The sequence below is a fragment of the Poecilia mexicana genome, unplaced genomic scaffold (genome assembly GCF_051168715.1).
Source record: "Poecilia mexicana isolate PSO_F unplaced genomic scaffold, ASM5116871v1 scaffold_18, whole genome shotgun sequence".
NCBI lineage: Eukaryota > Metazoa > Chordata > Actinopteri > Cyprinodontiformes > Poeciliidae > Poecilia > Poecilia mexicana.
In genome coordinates this window covers 27,518,714-27,535,795 of record NW_028263387.1, presented here as the reverse complement: position 1 = coordinate 27,535,795, position 17,082 = coordinate 27,518,714, and the positions used below count along the sequence as shown (strand labels likewise).

At 43.4% G+C, this 17,082-nt stretch overlaps 1 long non-coding RNA gene across 1 annotated transcript; it reads right to left on the bottom strand.

The window, feature by feature from the left end:
- Window positions 1-1,777: 1,777 nt before the first annotated feature.
- On the bottom strand, window positions 1,778-13,064 carry LOC148154418 (uncharacterized). The gene is made up of 3 exons (XR_015766113.1): window positions 12,861-13,064; window positions 4,263-4,329; window positions 1,778-2,075 (listed from the first exon to the last, which is right to left on the bottom strand). It is a non-coding gene; the product is annotated as an uncharacterized LOC148154418 (long non-coding RNA).
- Between the last annotated feature and the right edge of the window lie 4,018 nt (window positions 13,065-17,082).

Below are 17,082 nucleotides of genomic sequence, written 5' to 3'. Positions count from 1 at the left end.
GGAACAGAACCAGGTTTATGTCTCAGTTCTCTGAAGTGACTTTAAACCTGGAAGATCAGATTTTTAAATGTTTTTAAACTGACTGAACAGCAGCAGGTTCTGAAACTCAACCCCCTCAGAAACGGACCTCATGTTTCTGCTGCTTTGGCTTTTTTTTGGAAAAACTTCTTCCTGTTATTTAGAGGAACTGAAACCAGTCGGCCATGTTCCAGTAACACATCATGATTCTCACTATAAAGGTGTTAAAACCAACCAGGGTGTTTGGAGGCTCTGGGTTTGATTCTCAGGCCTTTGGCTGCAGGTCGTCCCTCCTGTTCATGTCCTAAAGCAGTAAAGGACAATAAAGCCTGAAAGTATTTAAAAACTAACTCTCCAGTTAAAGAAATAATTTTCTAAACTTTATCTTGCTGAGGCGACCCAGAGGTAAAGCATGTGACCCAAATGTCCTCAGCATGTCTGACCCGGTTGGTTCAGACGATGTTTGTTTGGACCATCAACCTGCTTCCCTCAGTGACATCAGTGAAGACGAGTCGGTTCTGGTTCTGTCTGCAGTTCTTGGTCAGAGCCGAGTTGGACCCACTACTCCAGGCTCTTCCAGGTGTTTTCAGGTTTCAGTCGGTTGCTAGGCAACATGGAGCATCAGCTTCCTGTAGGGGTTTGTTGCTAGGCGACATGGAGCATCAGCTTCCTGTAAGGGTTTTGTTGCTAGGCAACATGGAGCATCAGCTTCCTGTAGGGGTTTTATGGTAGGTTCAAGTCTGGATACCGACTGGGCCGCTCCAGAACCTTTAAATACTTCCTATAGAGCCACTCTTTAGTTCTCTGGCTGTGAATTAAAGGCTTAGTGCTGTCAATCACCTCGTGTATGTGCTGCTCACACCCTCCTCTTGCTCTCTGCTGTTTCACCACAACAGAATCTGCCATGACGGCTAACAGTGTTTATCATCTGCAGAGGAAAATATTGAATAAACTCAAAATTCATGTTGAGTTTATTCAATATAAAGATCACAAACACACAAAGCTGAACATCTGAAAGGAGTTTTAGTTTCATTTTATTTTTCTTATTAAACACATGAAAATATACTTTGGTTAAAAAAACAAAGCAAAACTATTAAAAGTGAAAACTTTCATTTAATATAGATGCTCTAAATGCTCAAAGCTTTGATCTGTAGTTTAATTTTCTTCATAAATTTCAAAGAATAAAAATTTACTCTCGTTATCCACACAGAAACGACCGAAATGTTTAATTTTGTATTCTTGAATTAACATATATGTTCCACATTAAAAAAAAAAAAGGTAACACTTTATTTGAAGGGGGTTGAATAAGACTGACATGACACTGTAATAAACATGTCATAACACCTGTCATGAGCATGAATAAGCCTTCATGAATATTTATGACTGTTGTCATAAAGTGTCATTCGGTAAATTATGACACTTTTAATACAAAGTTGACATTATTCAAAATGTCTTTATGACAACTTGACATTAACCAGGAAATCATTACTGTTTAAACTTTACCTTTAATAACATAAAGTTAACTAATTTTTAAAGTGCAATCAGTAAAACTTTTATAACAAATTTATAACAGTAATGATTTCTTGGTTAATGCCAAGTTGTCATAACAAAGACATTTTGAATAATGTCAACTTTGTATTAAAAGTGTCATAATTTACCGAATGACGCTTTATGACAACAGTCATAAATATTCATGAAGGCTTATTCATGTTTATGACAGGTGTTATGACATGTTTATTACAGTGTCATGTCAGTCTTATTCAACCCCCTTCAAATAAAGTGTTACCAAAAAAAATCAACCTTGGCTTTTTTAAGTGCAATATTAACACTTTAAACATATAAATCTGAGTATAAAACGTTTGGCCATGTTAAAGACTTTAAACGATGAACAGCAGGATGTTTGTGGATCCACATCTGAGCCTCAGCTTCTGCAGCTCATCAGTTATTCCTCAGCATCTTTTCCCTCAGCATCGTCTTTCAGGCTCGCTGGGTGAAGATCTGATGTTGGGGGAGAGAAACCTTCAGGATTCACCACCAACGGACTCATCATCTCCATCCTAGAGAGAAACCAGAAATCATCCTCAGAAATAAAACCATGACAGGATCAAATTACTGACTCCTGTTTTAATGTTTGTTCCTGTTTTATACTTGATGTAACTTTAGTTTCCTGCATGAACTTTACTAATTCACCAAACTTAAAGCCACAACCTCTAATCTCAGACCCAATCAGGAGATTTAAAGCTGAAGAGCAGGGCCGGCCCAAGGCATAACCAAACTAAACGACTGCTTAGGGGCACTAAAGGTTTCTTAAGTGAAACAACTTTTTCTTCCTTTTAAGTAATGATTTTTATGTGATTATATTAACAAAAACATAAAATTTCATTGTAAAGTTGTGATATGTGTTTTCTTTGTACAATAACATATATTTGATCATATAGAAATCATTGTTTACATGGGCAAAAAGTAAAAATAATTTGCTATTGGCGCCCCCTGGTGGACGCGGTAGGTCACGTTTCACCAGTAATATGAACTGCAATGTGCAGAGCATCCAAACCTCCAAATCACCAGAGGAAGATAAGTTAGTGAAACAATGTAGGAATGAGGGTTTACAACTGTTTTCTGGCTGATGCCTGGTTACTGATCTTTAAAAAGCCTGATGTGCTGATTTTGGCTGATATTAATTTTTTTTGTCGGAAATGTTGCTAAATATAGGAAGAAAGTCACTGAGTTGGTAACAATGGGGTGAATATTGTTAACTGTAAAGGTTCAGACCTGGTTGGTCTGTCAGTCAAACCTCTCACTGTAGAGCAGAAGAATCCTATATTATACGTGCATATAGGATGTGATGCTAACAGCTCTGCCAGAGATGCAATAAGTTTATAGCAGGTTTTTGAAGCATCTAATCGTCTGATTGTTCAGATGACTGCAGCAGAACCAGATTTGACTCAGGGCCCCATGGAGGCCTGGGCCGGTTCTGGGTCAGAGGATTGTTGTTTCAGACTGTGGCATCTTCACTGTGGGTCATAAAGTTGGGAAAAGGCTGAAGGAAAATCTGTCACATCGTCCACCTTCAGTCTGAGTTACTGATGCTTTGGCTTCATGGGAACATAAAGAATATAAAGAATATAAAGAATATAAAGAATATAAATCAGGTTTATGACACTAGTGATAGAAAAAAGGCAGAGATTAACATATATAAAATCTGGTAAGAAGAAACAGTTTGATGAACTGAACTGAGTTTATCATCTGATTCTACGAGTCACTATTAGTTGTTCTGTCACAGGATGTAAATGTAGCAAGTCTGTAAAAAAAGTGTATATTTCACCTCCAATCCATCCTCACTATATATGTATATTTGTTTTTCTAGTTTCTGAATTGTATTTTATTTTGGTGGTGACGCTTTTATTTTCTTGCTTCCTGTTTGGCGTCATATCCTGTGTGTTCCCGCTGCTCTCCTCAGTTTGCGCCGAGCTGCGCTGAGGATAGTTAAGCGTATAAAGTTGTCTTCTGTTTATGTGTTAAAATATTCGAAATGTTGTTAAAAGTATGTTCACTGAGCTCACAACTTGTTATATTTTGTTGTTAAATTGTTTTATGTTTAGCGCAGCACACTATTGGGTATTTAATTCCCACATTAAAGACAATTATCGAGTTTACCATCCAAACGCTTTTATTTTTGTTCTTTTGGTTGGTTAAGGTCTGTGTGGGGAGGCCGGAGCCCGGGAACTGCTGTGCTGAATGTATTTTTGTTTTGATCAGGTATGTGAGTTGCTTTAAATGTCATTTGGATGTTAAATTTATATGTTTAGTATATTTTCATATTGTAGTGAAGGATTCTTTTTGTTGTTTATTTGATTTGAACAGTGAAAGGTGTGGCTATTGAGCAGATTATTGCTGTTTGAGTTTTATTTTTATTGTTTTGACATTGTACTTTATTATTTGCTGACCTTAAGTTTTGGTTAGTTGTGGCACATTCCTGCCTCAGTTCGCGCCGAGCTGCGCTGGGGAGAGGTCTGTGTGGGGAGGCCAGAGCCCGGAAACTGCTGTGCTGAATGTATTTTTATTTTGAACAGAATAAACCCGCCTTCCTGCTACAACACACCCTGGATCATCGACTGCTGGTTCCTTTTTTTATCCATTACACACAACGCAGAGTACATGCAACAGAAGAGTCGGATAGAAGCGGCTACATAGAGCAAGAAGCTCTATGTAGTTTATAAATTCATAAATTCAGAGAGTTTTACCTCTGGTTCTGATTCTGTTTCTGTTTCTGTCGATAACGAACATCTTTTATCTTCACAGAGTCAGTCACTGTAAAATGAAGCAAACTTTCATTACTGTTTGGTACAACGGTTGTTAACATGCCACATTTTATGTAAATGTTTTATTTAGTAGAACTTGATAAACAGCAGCAACAATAAAAGTGTTATTTTTAACAACACTTTTTGCACTGAGTCACTAAAGATGTTATGGAAATTTATTTGAAGCTACAAGCAGACCACAAACTTCTTGATCATTTAGAGATTAAACTTTTCACCACAAAGCAGAAAATAAACTGTCAAGACTTTAATCACCAAAACCACAGTGAAAGGCCCACCCAGTCTGAGCTGCTGCTTATTTACCATCTGCACATAACTGCTTATTTTAATAGTTAAAGAATAACAAACCAGTAAAAATTCACATTTCTCTTTTTACGGTGCCATGTATATTATTCAGAGAGACTTTTTGTTGGTAGAGCCTTATGTACAGGAAACAATAAGATGAAACTATTTAGTCTATTATAGTGGAAACTTTCCTTCTATTCTAGAATCAATCAATCAATCAAATTTAATTTGTATAGCACATTTCAGCAGCAAGGCATTTCAAAGTGCTTTACATAATTAAAAACAAAAACACAGTCATGCAACATTGAATAAGCAATCAAAAAATAAAAATGAATAAAATAAAAAAAACATTAAAACCCGGAACCCTTTTCTAACCCTTTAGACTTTCGTTGAAACGGCGTCAACCTGCACTCTAACCCTAATTTAGCCATAAGCAGCTCTAACCAGGTGGGTTTTAACTTGAGATTTAAAGGCTCTCAGTGTTTCAGCTGTTTTACAGTTTTCTGGAAGTTTGTTCCAAATCTGTGGTGCATAGAAACTGAATGCTGCTTCTCCTCGTTTGGTTCTGGTTCTGGATGCAGAGCAGAACCAGAAGATCTGAGGGGTCTAGACGGTTGGTACAGCAACAACAGATCTTTAATGTATTGTGGTGCTAAACCGTTCAGTGATTTATAAACTAACATTATTTTAAAGTCTATCCTCTGAGCTACAGGGAGCCAGTGTAGGGACTTTAAAACTGGTGTTATGTCTCCATCTTCCTGGTTTTAGTGAGAACAGCAGCAGCAGCTTCTGGATCAGCTGCAGCTGTTTGATTGATTTATTAGTCAGACCTGTGAAGACGCTGCTGCAGGAATCAATGCGGCTGAAGATAAACGTATGGATGAGTTTCTCTAGATCTGCTGAGACATCAGTCCTCTAACCCTGGAAATTCTTCAGGGTAGAGCACAACCCATGTATTGAGGCGTTAATCTGGGGGTCGGCAACCCGCGGCTCCAGAGCCGCATGCGGCTCTTCAGCGCCGCCCTAGTGGCTCCCTGGAGCTTTTTCAAAAATGTTTGAAAATGGAAAAAGATGGTGGGTGGGAAATATCTTTTTTGTTTCAATGTGGTTTCTGTAGGAGGACAAACATGACACAATCATTCTTAAAGTTTTCAAATGCTATAAAAATGTGTAGAATAAATATTAAATTTCAACATTTCCGTCAACAAAGATTTGCATCATAGCCTGCGACACGTTTCTTTCAGCTGGGCGGGGTGAGGCAGGTGGCTGTAAACAAACCGACGGGTGTTTGGTGGGCCATGGATAGCAAAGGAGAGATTCTACAATTCTTGGTCCGAATCATTTGCATTCATTGCCAGTGGATTACGTGAATATTTGCTATGTAGCAACAAGTTGTCAAATAACAAATACGGTACTTTCCAGACTATAGAGCACACCTTACTGTAAGCCGCACCTAAAATAGTTTTGGGGAAAAAATTTGGAAATGTACAAAAATAAGCCGAACCGGGCTATAAGCTGCATGGTTCAAAGCGTGGGGAAAAGTAGCGGCTTATAGTCTGAAAAATCCTGTAATGTGGAAAGACATTTCCAGGGAGGCGCTACGTTAGCTGCAGTGTCAAGATTAAAGTTATATCTTACAGGCTCGATGTTGAGAAGCTGTCCAGTGATGTCCGTAAACAGACGTCACATTAAACGGGTAAGAACACAATCCTGTCATAGGCACATATATTTAGTAACTAAGTGACTGCTGTTATAAATTGATTAGTGATTTTTGTCAGTATATATTCAGAATGACACTTAGTGATATTATGGTGTTTAACATCCTCAGGTCAGAGGATGGTTGGTTGTGTGTCAAAAGAGGAAGCTGCTATGTTTTAACATTGCACTGACTTGCTTGGCATTTGCACAGAAATCAAACTTAAACTTTATTAATTCAATTTTATATACTTTACTGTTTAATATTATAACTGCAGGTTGCGTTTTATTGCACTCTGTTGTCCAAATAAGGGGCACGTTATGCATGTTCCATTCTGTTGTTTTTGATTTGATCATTTTTTCGATCACACAGAGCCATCATTATGCAAACTGCATTTGGGAGCAATGCAGTTTCCAAAACGGAAAATATCTTTCCCTGTCGATCATCATAATAAAAATGACATCAAACATCTAATTTCTTTATTGCATTTCTTTAATTTTATCTATGCAAAAAAACATAACAGATTAAAATTGTAACGGGAGGTAAACTTAAAGCACCATTGTACAACACAGTATACGTGGTGCGTCATTCTTTCCAGGACGCACAGCAGAGAAAATAATCATTTAATCATGAGAGCTCATGAATGTATGCACTTAGTTGTTTTGATTAGACCATAAAATAGCTAATATAAATACTTAAAGCCTGTTTTGCCTTCATTATAAGCCTTAAATAAGGCTTTTAATTTTTTGCGGCTCCAGTCAGATTTGTTTTTTGGTTTTTTGGTCCAATATGGCTCTTTCAACATTGGGTTGCCAACCCCTGCCTTAGTCCTCGTGCCGGTGGTCGCAGGTTTGACTCCCAGCCTGGTGACATTTGCCGAATGTCTTCCCTCTCTTTCAATACCCTATTTCATGTCAAGCTTCTTACAAATAAAGGCCACTAGAGCAGAAAAAAAACACTCAACATTTTCTTGTACACAACCTCTAGTTGGGTGACCCCAAAATCGCCAGGCCTTCTTAAAAGATAGACCCACTGAGACTGCATTCTTAAAAATGTAGTCAGTGTTTTCAGCAAAGTTGAGCTGACTGTCCAGGAACGACTTGAGGTATTTCAAATTTACCACAGTTTCAACCGGTTGGCCATCAAGTGAAACTGGAACCACTTTCAGGTCTTGTTTATGACAATTAGCTCTACTTCGTTAAGAAAATGAAAAGGTATGTCCTTTTGTGAGAGAATTTATCTTTTACTGTTCCAGTAATGCCAGACTTAATAATAAGTAATGAAGACTTTGTGGTATTCTGATTTAGTAATGTAATTATAATAGTTGTTACCACCCCCACGCCTCTAGAGGCAGTAGCAGGCCTGAAAAGATGCGACTAAGGAGCAGATTTAGAAGTTCACAAAAGTTACAGAACTTGTTAAAAACTGTGAGCTGCACTGAAGTAAATAAAAGAGAGAAGTTCAAAAACATGCTGAGAAAAATCCTTATAAAAAATGAAGATATATCACAGATTTAAAAAGAAAATAAAAACGGGAGACCTTGGATAATATAGGAAACAGCGCCCCCTTCACTTCCGGAGTGCAATGGTCCCATTTCCAAATAAGGTAAGAGACTGACGGCGGTCCGTTCCGCCCCTTTCTGTTTGCTGCAACCAGGTCCTTCTCTCCTGCTGAGGGCAAGTCGAGGGAAAGTTTGCTGCTGCGATATACGTTTGTTTTCTGTGTGGAAGTTGTTGTTCATGTTGAGTCCTCTGGTGTTATGTAGGGGTTTTGACCATTATTGTTGGTTTTATGGACAATTTTATTGTAATTTTCCTCTTTTTTTTATTTGGCGAGAACATGCCTGTGCTAGTCCAGTGCAGCTTGGCTGAACATTGTTTTTATTTTCACATTTAGGCTGGAGTGCAGAAAGAGGGAGTGAAGAGGAGGTTGATTTGTTTTTACTCTTTTCCCCCAGGTATGTGTATTATTTTAAATTATACTTTTTATTCCTGTTTATTTAACTCTGTCCCACTGTATTGTGTTGTTGTGGCCACCAGGTGGCGTTTTCCTCTTGTTTTTAGTTTGTTGTGATTTTTGTTAGATTTCTTGTTTTTGTTGACTTTTGTTGAATTTGGAAGAAAATGTTAGACAGCATTGTTATGTGCTGCTGTGGGGCTGGAGTGCAGGGACAGAGGTGAAGAGAAGATTGACTTGTTTTTATTCTCCTCCCCAGGATAAATGATCCCATTGTGCAACGTGGCTGAATGATTTCTAATTCATTGATACAACCCGTTACATGAAGACAGCAGGGGGCGCTGCCTCTGTGTCAGGAGGAGAGGCTTGGTGCCTCCTTTAGACAGCTGGGGGTTAGAGGTGCCCTTTAAGGCAGATCTGACACACCTGGCTGGGGTGTTTCAGTGTCCCAGTCAGGTGTCACTGACTGGGTTACAAACTGTAAGTAAGTAAGTAAACTTTATTTCTATAGCGCTTTTCACAGACCAGGGTCACAAAGTGCTGCACAAAGTGTAAAAAATAAATAAATTAAAAGCAACATACAAAACAATAAAACACAGTATTACGCTAAAAAGCAAGTTTAAAAAAGTGGGTCTTAAGTTGTTTCCTAAAAGTGTCTATACAATCCAGAGATCGAATGGTACAAGGTAGCTCATTCCAGAGGCGAGGCGCCACAGCTTTAAAAGATCTGTCTCCTCGAGTCTTAAAAAGGGTCCGAGGAACCATCAGCAAGTTCAGATTGGACGACCTGAGGCTCCTAGTCTAAACATAAGGCTGGATGAGGTTCTTAATGTAGTCTGGTGCCTGTCTATGAAGAGCTCTAAAAGTCAGTACCAGGATTTTGTAGTGCATTCTGTAAGATACAGGCAGCCAGTGCAAGCTTTTGAGGATGGGTGTAATATGTTCCCTCCTGTGAGTGCAAGTGAGCAGGCGTGCAGCTGAGTTTTGCACTACCTGCAGACGAGCAAACTCCCTTTTATTAAGACATGTGAACAGACTGTTACAATAATCCAATCTCGATGAGACAAAAGCATGAACAATCATCTCAAGCTCACCATAAGTCACCATCTTACGAAGTTTAGAAATGTTCCGAATTTGGAAAAAGCAGTTCCTAACAAGCTGATTTATGTGCCGCTCCATAGACATCGCTCCATCCATGAAAACACCCAGGTTGCGCAGGTTGCTTTTAACTGTGCAGCTCAAGTTTCTGAGGTGCTGCTTAATTCCAGGCACAGCACTGTCAGGAGCAACAATCAAGGTCTCAGTCTTGATGGAGTTCAATAATAGGCTGTTTTCAGTGAGCCATTTTGTCACTTCGGCCAAGCAACTAGTGAGAGTGCAAAGTTTATGTGGCTCACTTGGCTTGAAAGAGCAGTACAGTTGCAGATCATCGGCGTACAGATGATAGGACACATCACTGAACTTCTGGATGACCCTGCTCAGAGGAAGTAGGTACAGCAGGAACAGAACAGGTCCCAAGACCGATCCCTGCGGCACACCCCACAAAAGCTCTGCAGAATCAGACACTGCATTTCCCACTGACACACTAAAAGTTCTGCCAACCAGGTAAGAGGTGAACCATTTCAAAACGCAACCCGACATTCCAACCAAATGTTGGAGCCTGTTTATCAGGATGCCATGGTCCACTGTATCAAACGCCGATGACAGATCCAACAAAACCAGCACAGAACATTTACCGGTGTCAGCTGCCATCATAATATCACTAAACACCTTCAACAGGGCTGTTTCAGTGGAGTGAAACTCACGATACCCAGATTGAAAAGTGTCATAAATATCATTTACCTGCAAAAATGATCTAAGTTGGGTGCAGACCACCTTTTCCAGGACTTTGGCCAAGAAAGGAGTCTTGGATATTGACCGGAAATTCTTGAGTTCGGAAGAGTCCAGTCCCGTTTTCTTTAACTGTGGCTCCACAATGGCATGTTTGAAAAGACAAGGAAACACACCACTAAGCAAAGACATGTTAAACATTTTAGCAATATAGGGCCCAATGGAGTCAAAAACCCTCACAAACAGTTTAAAAGGAAGAACATCTAAAGTACCAGAGGACGGTTTCATTTTTTTCATGATGGTTGAGATGTCCTCCACAGTGACAGGCTCAAATGAGGCCCAGCTCTGAGTGGGAGGTTCCAAATGCTGGGAACCATGGCAAGGAGGCAAGCTGTCCTTTATTACTTTGACCTTATCAATGAAGAAATCCAGGAACTCATCACAACTAATTGTAGAGTTATGAGGATTTACAGCAACAGGTGACACAAGAGAGCTGATAGTGTCGAAGAGCACTTTAGGATTTCTTTTATTTGAGGCAATCAGACATTTAAAATAACTTGCCCTGGCCTCCTCAATCCTCTTATTTATGAACAATATTAAGTCCTTTAAATGCAGCCTATGGACCTCCAATTTAGTAGACTTCCATAAACGTTCAGTCTGGCGGCATGTTCTCCTCAGAGACATAATTTCATCATTTATCCAAGGACAGAAACTTTCCTGTGGTGCCTTCCTAGCCTTAACTGGCGCTACTTGATCCAAGATATCAGCACATTGGCTATTAAAACCATTCACAAAACAGTCAGTTTCAGTGAGATTATTAAGAAGGATCAAACTTATCACAGAAAAGCATGGCTGTCGCCTCTGTGATGATTCTCCTCTTTGCCTTAGTCAATACAGGCCGAGGTTCACATGGCACCATCAAGTCAAAGAAAACACAGTAATGGTCACTGAGAAGCACATCCTCCACACACACATTGGTAATTTGCAAGCCCAGTGCAAAAACCAGGTCTAACGTGTGACCCTTGTTGTGTGTGGGACCTGACACATACTGTGTAAAGTTAAGCGCCTCTGTCAGTGATATAAGATATCTTACTGGGATAGAAGGAACATCATCAATCTGCAAATTAAAATCACCCACAATCAAGACCTTTCCCAATCTAATTATAGAAGATAAAAAGTCAGTGAAATCCTGAAGAAAAGTCCCAGCAGGGCCAGGAGGGCGATATATCAAAATAGTATAAAATGTATCTGAGGAACCAACTTCCATCATGAGGGTTTCAAAAGAGGTGATGTGGCTTGTTTCTGATAGTCTGCATGTGGACCAGTCACGGTGCACAGCAGCCAGTCCTCCTCCACGGCGGCCGGAGCGAGGCTTACCTACTGCCAAGCAACCAGCAGGACAAAGCTCATTTAAATGGACAAATTCATTTTCCCTCTGCCACGTCTCTGTGAGGAAAAGGAAGTCCAAGTTTTTCCTAACAATGAGTTTATTAATGGAGAACGATTTATTTGAAATTGAACGTGCATTCAATAATCCAATCCGATTTTGCGATGACAAAGAAGTCAGATCAGGAGTCCAGTCGGCTGGGCACAGCGGGATAGGCTGAAGACATCTCCCACGGTCACGTGACAAACAGCGGTACTGGCATGACCGATACTGCTCTCCTGATGTTAGCACGAAACGTTGAAATGGACCTGGGGCCCAGGCGCCTCGTCCATCGCGGGTCCAACGATGTCCACGCCCAACTCCACAACCCGGAAGAGTGGCGAGATGCGTAGATGGGGCAGCACCCCCAGCTGTAAGGCCGTGTACGAGCGGCACCTGACGCAGCCACCTGTAGCTCCGATTCGCATGAACCGTACGCCGCACGCCACGCCTGATCCGAACTTGGACACCCGCTCTACAGCCTCTTCTCCTCCTTTTCGGATTTCCTGGACGTCGCCACAACGCCAGGTACTCACGGGAGGTTGGGGGTCACACAAACGGAGGTGGAAAAGTTTGTTTGTAACTGTCCCAGTCGTGAAAGGGGCTTTCCATTGACTCTTTGATTTCGAAAAGAAAGTCACGATTATAAGTCCTTATTGCACTCACGCAAACGCTGTCCATCAGAGTTGATATGACAGCAAACACAAGCAGAAAAATGGCAAAAAAGCGGCATTGTAACAGGCAAGCGGCAGCCTGAACACACACAGGCGCCATCTTGTGAACATGCACATGTTTCAAACTGGCAGCTGGAACCTCAGCTGCCAGTTTGATCCACAAGGTGACCAGAGTTCCTCTGTCCTGGAAGAGGATCCTGAGTCAGTGGTGTGTCCATCCCACTGGGGGGAGTGCAGTGGCTCAGATCGTCACATCGGCCCGTTTGGGTTGCAGTGCTGATCTGTGTGGATTCTCATCTTTGATAAAGTTGGACGATTCCTGTGTAAAACTCTCTGTCTCATAAAAATATTAAATATCAACATTGCTGTCTGAGAGCATTTCTGCATGAAGCACAACAAACTTCTGACCAATCAGAGGCTCTGAAATGGGTCGACTGGGTCTGGTGTCGAGTTCGGCAGACGACTCTCTGACAACAAGATGATCATTTTCATCACGTCAGTAAGAACCGATTCAGAACGCTGCATGAAGTCTGTTGTAGCCTTTAGTAATGTTCTCTTTTGACTTCTTTAGTTACAAAATAGAAATAAAAGGATTAAAATTTACTGTAATGATTGTTTTTAGATAAAACTGGATGGATGAACAAAGTTTGTCTCACCTTCAGGTTTTCTCTGTTCATTTCTCAACAGTTGAATCAGCAGAACCAGAATCAGGGAGTAAAACCCAAAAATCACACATGGTGGAGTCAGGAGCATGAAGAGATGAGACTGGGAGGAAGAGGAAGATGGAGGTGGAGATGAAGGAGAGGGTGGAGGTGAAGATGATGGTGGAGGACCAGAAGTGGTTGGAGAATCAGAAGAAGTTGGTTTCTCTAGAATAAAGTTTTTTATTCAATAATTGCCAAACAATTACTTTTGACAACCAAAGTTAATCAATATCTTCAATCCTCTGACCTTCCACAGAGATCCTGCTGGATGGAGACTCTCCCTGACCGCTGATGTAACAGTGGTAGAGGCCTTCATCAGATCTCTTCACTGCTTTGAGAGTGAAGCTACCTGCAGGCTCAGTCCTGATGAAGGAGCCATCTTTAAAGAAAGTAGCTGGGAGGTTGTGGGCTGGACTCTTTGCTCTGCAGCTCAGAGTGACGTCATCTCCCTCCATCACAGGGAGGACAGGACTCTGCAGGATCACTGATCCACCTCAACACAGAGACAAACTACAGCATTTCATCCATTTCCACACAGCAACACTAACTCCACAGTCTGATCTTACCAGAGACAGAGAGCTGGATGCTGCTGCTGCTGCTGGAGGATCCATTGATGGACTCACACCAGTACAGGCCAGAGTCAGATGGGAGGATGAAACTGATGCTGCAGGAGGAACCATCTGGTTTCCCCCATCCATCTCCACATCGCTTCCTGGTGTCTAAGGTTGTGTTTCTCCTCACAGTTCCTCCATCAGAGCAGCTCAGAGAAACTTTTTCTCCTCTGAAGAACTGAGATCTGCTGGGACTCACAGTCAGAGCAGCTGGAGAGACTGAAGAGATTCATTGATCATGATTTCAGTTGTTAATAAAAATAAAAAGCATCACATTCAATAATTCAATAAAAAAATTTTCATTAAATTCTCAAATGTAACATTTAATCCAAAGAACATCTTTGAATATTTAAAATCGTTTTAATGTAACAAAGTTCACCAACCTGGATCTGCAGAGCAGCTCAGCAAGAAGATCAGAACTAGAGAAAAATAAATGATTTTATATTAAGATGCTGTTATTTATTAAGGATAAATCAACAGTTTTATACAGAGCTGATTCACAACAATCCTCTCCTGGCACTTTATTAAACAAACATCAATTTATACACAGAGAGAAAACAAAACAATGAAAAACCTTAACTAAAGCAAAGTGCACCAACAATGAAGATAACCTGATGACTGAAACGCGGTTTTACTGTGAGGAATTACTATATAGGCCACAGTAATTCTATCATTAAATCCGTCCAGTAAAATGTCTCCAGTGTCTCTCAGACAGAGAGAAATGCTGATCCAGCAGAAAGAGACTAAAACTTGTCTACTTACAGATCAGACAGTGAGATGTTCCTTCCATTGTTCTTCTCAGTGATCTGACCTGACGATGTTTCACTGAAGCTGAGAACGGCTGGCTGAGCCGCCTACTTCCTGCTGCTGGTCCGTCTGCTGCAGGCAGGGGGCAGAGAGAGGAGGGGGGGGCAGAGAGAGGAGGGGCAGAGAGAGGAGGGGCAGAGAGAGGAGGGGCTGAGAGAGGAGGGGCAGAGAGAGGAGGGGCTGAGAGAGGAGGGGGGAGAGAGGAGGGGCTGAGAGAGGAGGGGGGAGAGAGAGGAGGGGCTGAGAGAGGAGGGGGGAGAGAGAGGAGGGGCTGAGAGAGGAGGGGGGAGAGAGGAGGGGCAGAGAGAGGAGGGGGGAGAGAGAGGAGGGGGGAGAGAGGAGGGGCTGAGAGAGGAGGGGGGAGAGAGGAGGGGCTGAGAGAGGAGGGGGGAGAGAGGAGGGGCAGAGAGAGGAGGGGCTGAGAGAGGAGGGGCAGAGAGAGGAGGGAGGGGCAGATAGAGGAGGGGCAGAGAGGGGAGGGAGGGGCAGAGAGGGGAGGGAGGGGCAGAGAGAGGAGGGGCAGAGAGGGGAGGGGGGCAGAGAGAGGAGGGGCTGAGAGAGAGGAGGGGCAGAGAGAGAGGAGGGGCAGAGAGAGGAGGAGGGGCAGAGAGAGGAGGGGGGCAGAGAGAGGAGGGGAGAGAGAGGAGGAGGGGCAGAGAGAGGAGGAGGGGCAGAGAGAGGAGGAGGGGCAGAGAGAGGAGGGGCAGAGAGAGAGGAGGGCAGAGAGAGGAGGGACAGAGAGAGGAGGGGCAGAGAGAGGAGGGCAGAGAGAGGAGGGGCAGAGAGAGGAGGAGGGGCAGAGAGAGGAGGGGCTGAGAGAGGAGAGAGGGGCAGAGAGAGGAGGGGCTGAGAGAGGAGGAGGGGCAGAGAGAGGAGGAGGGGCAGAGAGAGGAGGGGCTGAGAGAGGAGAGAGGGGCAGAGAGAGGAGGGGCAGAGAGTGGAGGGGCAGGCTGAGAGAGGAGGGGCAGAGAGAGGAGGGACAGAGAGAGGAGGGGCAGAGAGAGGAGGGACAGAGAGAGGAGGGAGGGGCAGAGAGAGGAGGGAGGGGCAGAGAGAGGAGGGGCTGAGAGAGGAGAGAGGGGCAGAGAGAGGAGGGGCTGAGAGAGGAGGAGGGGCAGAGAGAGGAGGGGCAGAGAGTGGAGGGGCAGGCTGAGAGAGGAGGGGCAGAGAGAGGAGGGACAGAGAGAGGAGGGGCAGAGAGAGGAGGGACAGAGAGAGGAGGGAGGGGCAGAGAGAGGAGGGAGGGGCAGAGAGAGGAGGGGCTGAGAGAGGAGAGAGGGGCAGAGAGAGGAGGGAGGGGCAGAGAGAGGAGGGGCTGAGAGAGGAGGGACAGAGAGAGGAGGGAGGGGCAGAGAGAGGAGGGAGGGGCAGAGAGAGGAGGGGCTGAGAGAGGAGGAGGGGCAGAGAGAGGAGGAGGGGCAGAGAGAGGAGGGGCAGAGAGAGGAGGGGCTGAGATAGGAGATAGGGGCAGAGAGAGGAGGGGCTGAGAGAGGAGGGAGGGGCAGAGAGAGGAGGGAGGGGCTGAGAGAGGAGGGGGGGGCTGAGAGAGGAGGGGCAGGCTGAGAGAGGAGGGGCAGAGAGAGGAGGGACAGAGAGAGGAGGGGCAGAGAGTGGAGGGGCAGGCTGAGAGAGGAGGGGCAGAGAGAGGAGGGAGGGGCAGAGAGAGGAGGGGCTGAGAGAGGAGAGAGGGGCAGAGAGAGGAGGGGCTGAGAGAGGAGGGAGGGGCAGAGAGAGGAGGGAGGGGCAGAGAGAGGAGGGGCAGAGAGAGGAGGGGCAGAGAGAGGAGGGGCAGAGAGAGGAGGGGCTGCAGGGCAGGATGTGAGTAATCTGGACAAATCACTGCTGCAGAATTACAGGCCGACCTCTGACCTCCCATTCATCAGCAAAGTTATTGAAAAAGCTGTTTTTAAACAATTAAATAACTTCCTAACAATAATGAATCACTTTCACTCCTTCCAGTCTGGTTTCCATGGTTACCACAGCATGGAGACTGTCCTAGTCAAAGTGTTCAATGACATCCATATGAACACAGACTGTGGGAGAACCACAGTGCTGGTTCTGTTGGACCTCAGTGTTGATCAGGACATTTTACTGAATCGACTGGAGAGTTGGGTCGGACTCTCCGGTCCAGTGCTCATCTGGTTTGAATCTTACATAAAGAACAGGGATTTCTTTGTTTCAATAAAAAGCTTCTCATCAGAGAGGTCAAAGGTCACATGTGGGGAACCCCAAGGTTCAATCCTAGGACCCCTTCTTTTCAATATTTATATGCTCCCACTGGCTCAGGTTATAACAGGAAATAAGATCAGCTACCATAACTATGATACACAGCTCTACATCACAATGTCACCTGGTGACCTTTGAACCCATCCAATCACTGAATAGATGCTTAGAACAGATAAATGTGTGGATGTACCAAAACTTTCTCCAGCTGAACAGAAACAAACTGAAGTTATTATCTTTGGACCTAAAGAGGAGCGAACTAGAATCAATGCTCAGCTTCAGTTATTACAACTAAAACCAGCGATCAGCCCGAAACCTGGGAGTAGTGATGACCTCTGACCTGAACCTTCAGAGCCACATTAAGACAGTCACAAAGTCGGCCTTCTATCACCTGAAGAACATCTCCAGGGTTAGAGGACTGATGTCTCAGTGAGATCTAGAGAAACTCATCCATGCATTTATCTTCAGCCACATTGATTCCTGCAACAGCGTCTTCACAGGTCTGACTAATAAATCAATCAAACAGCTGCAGC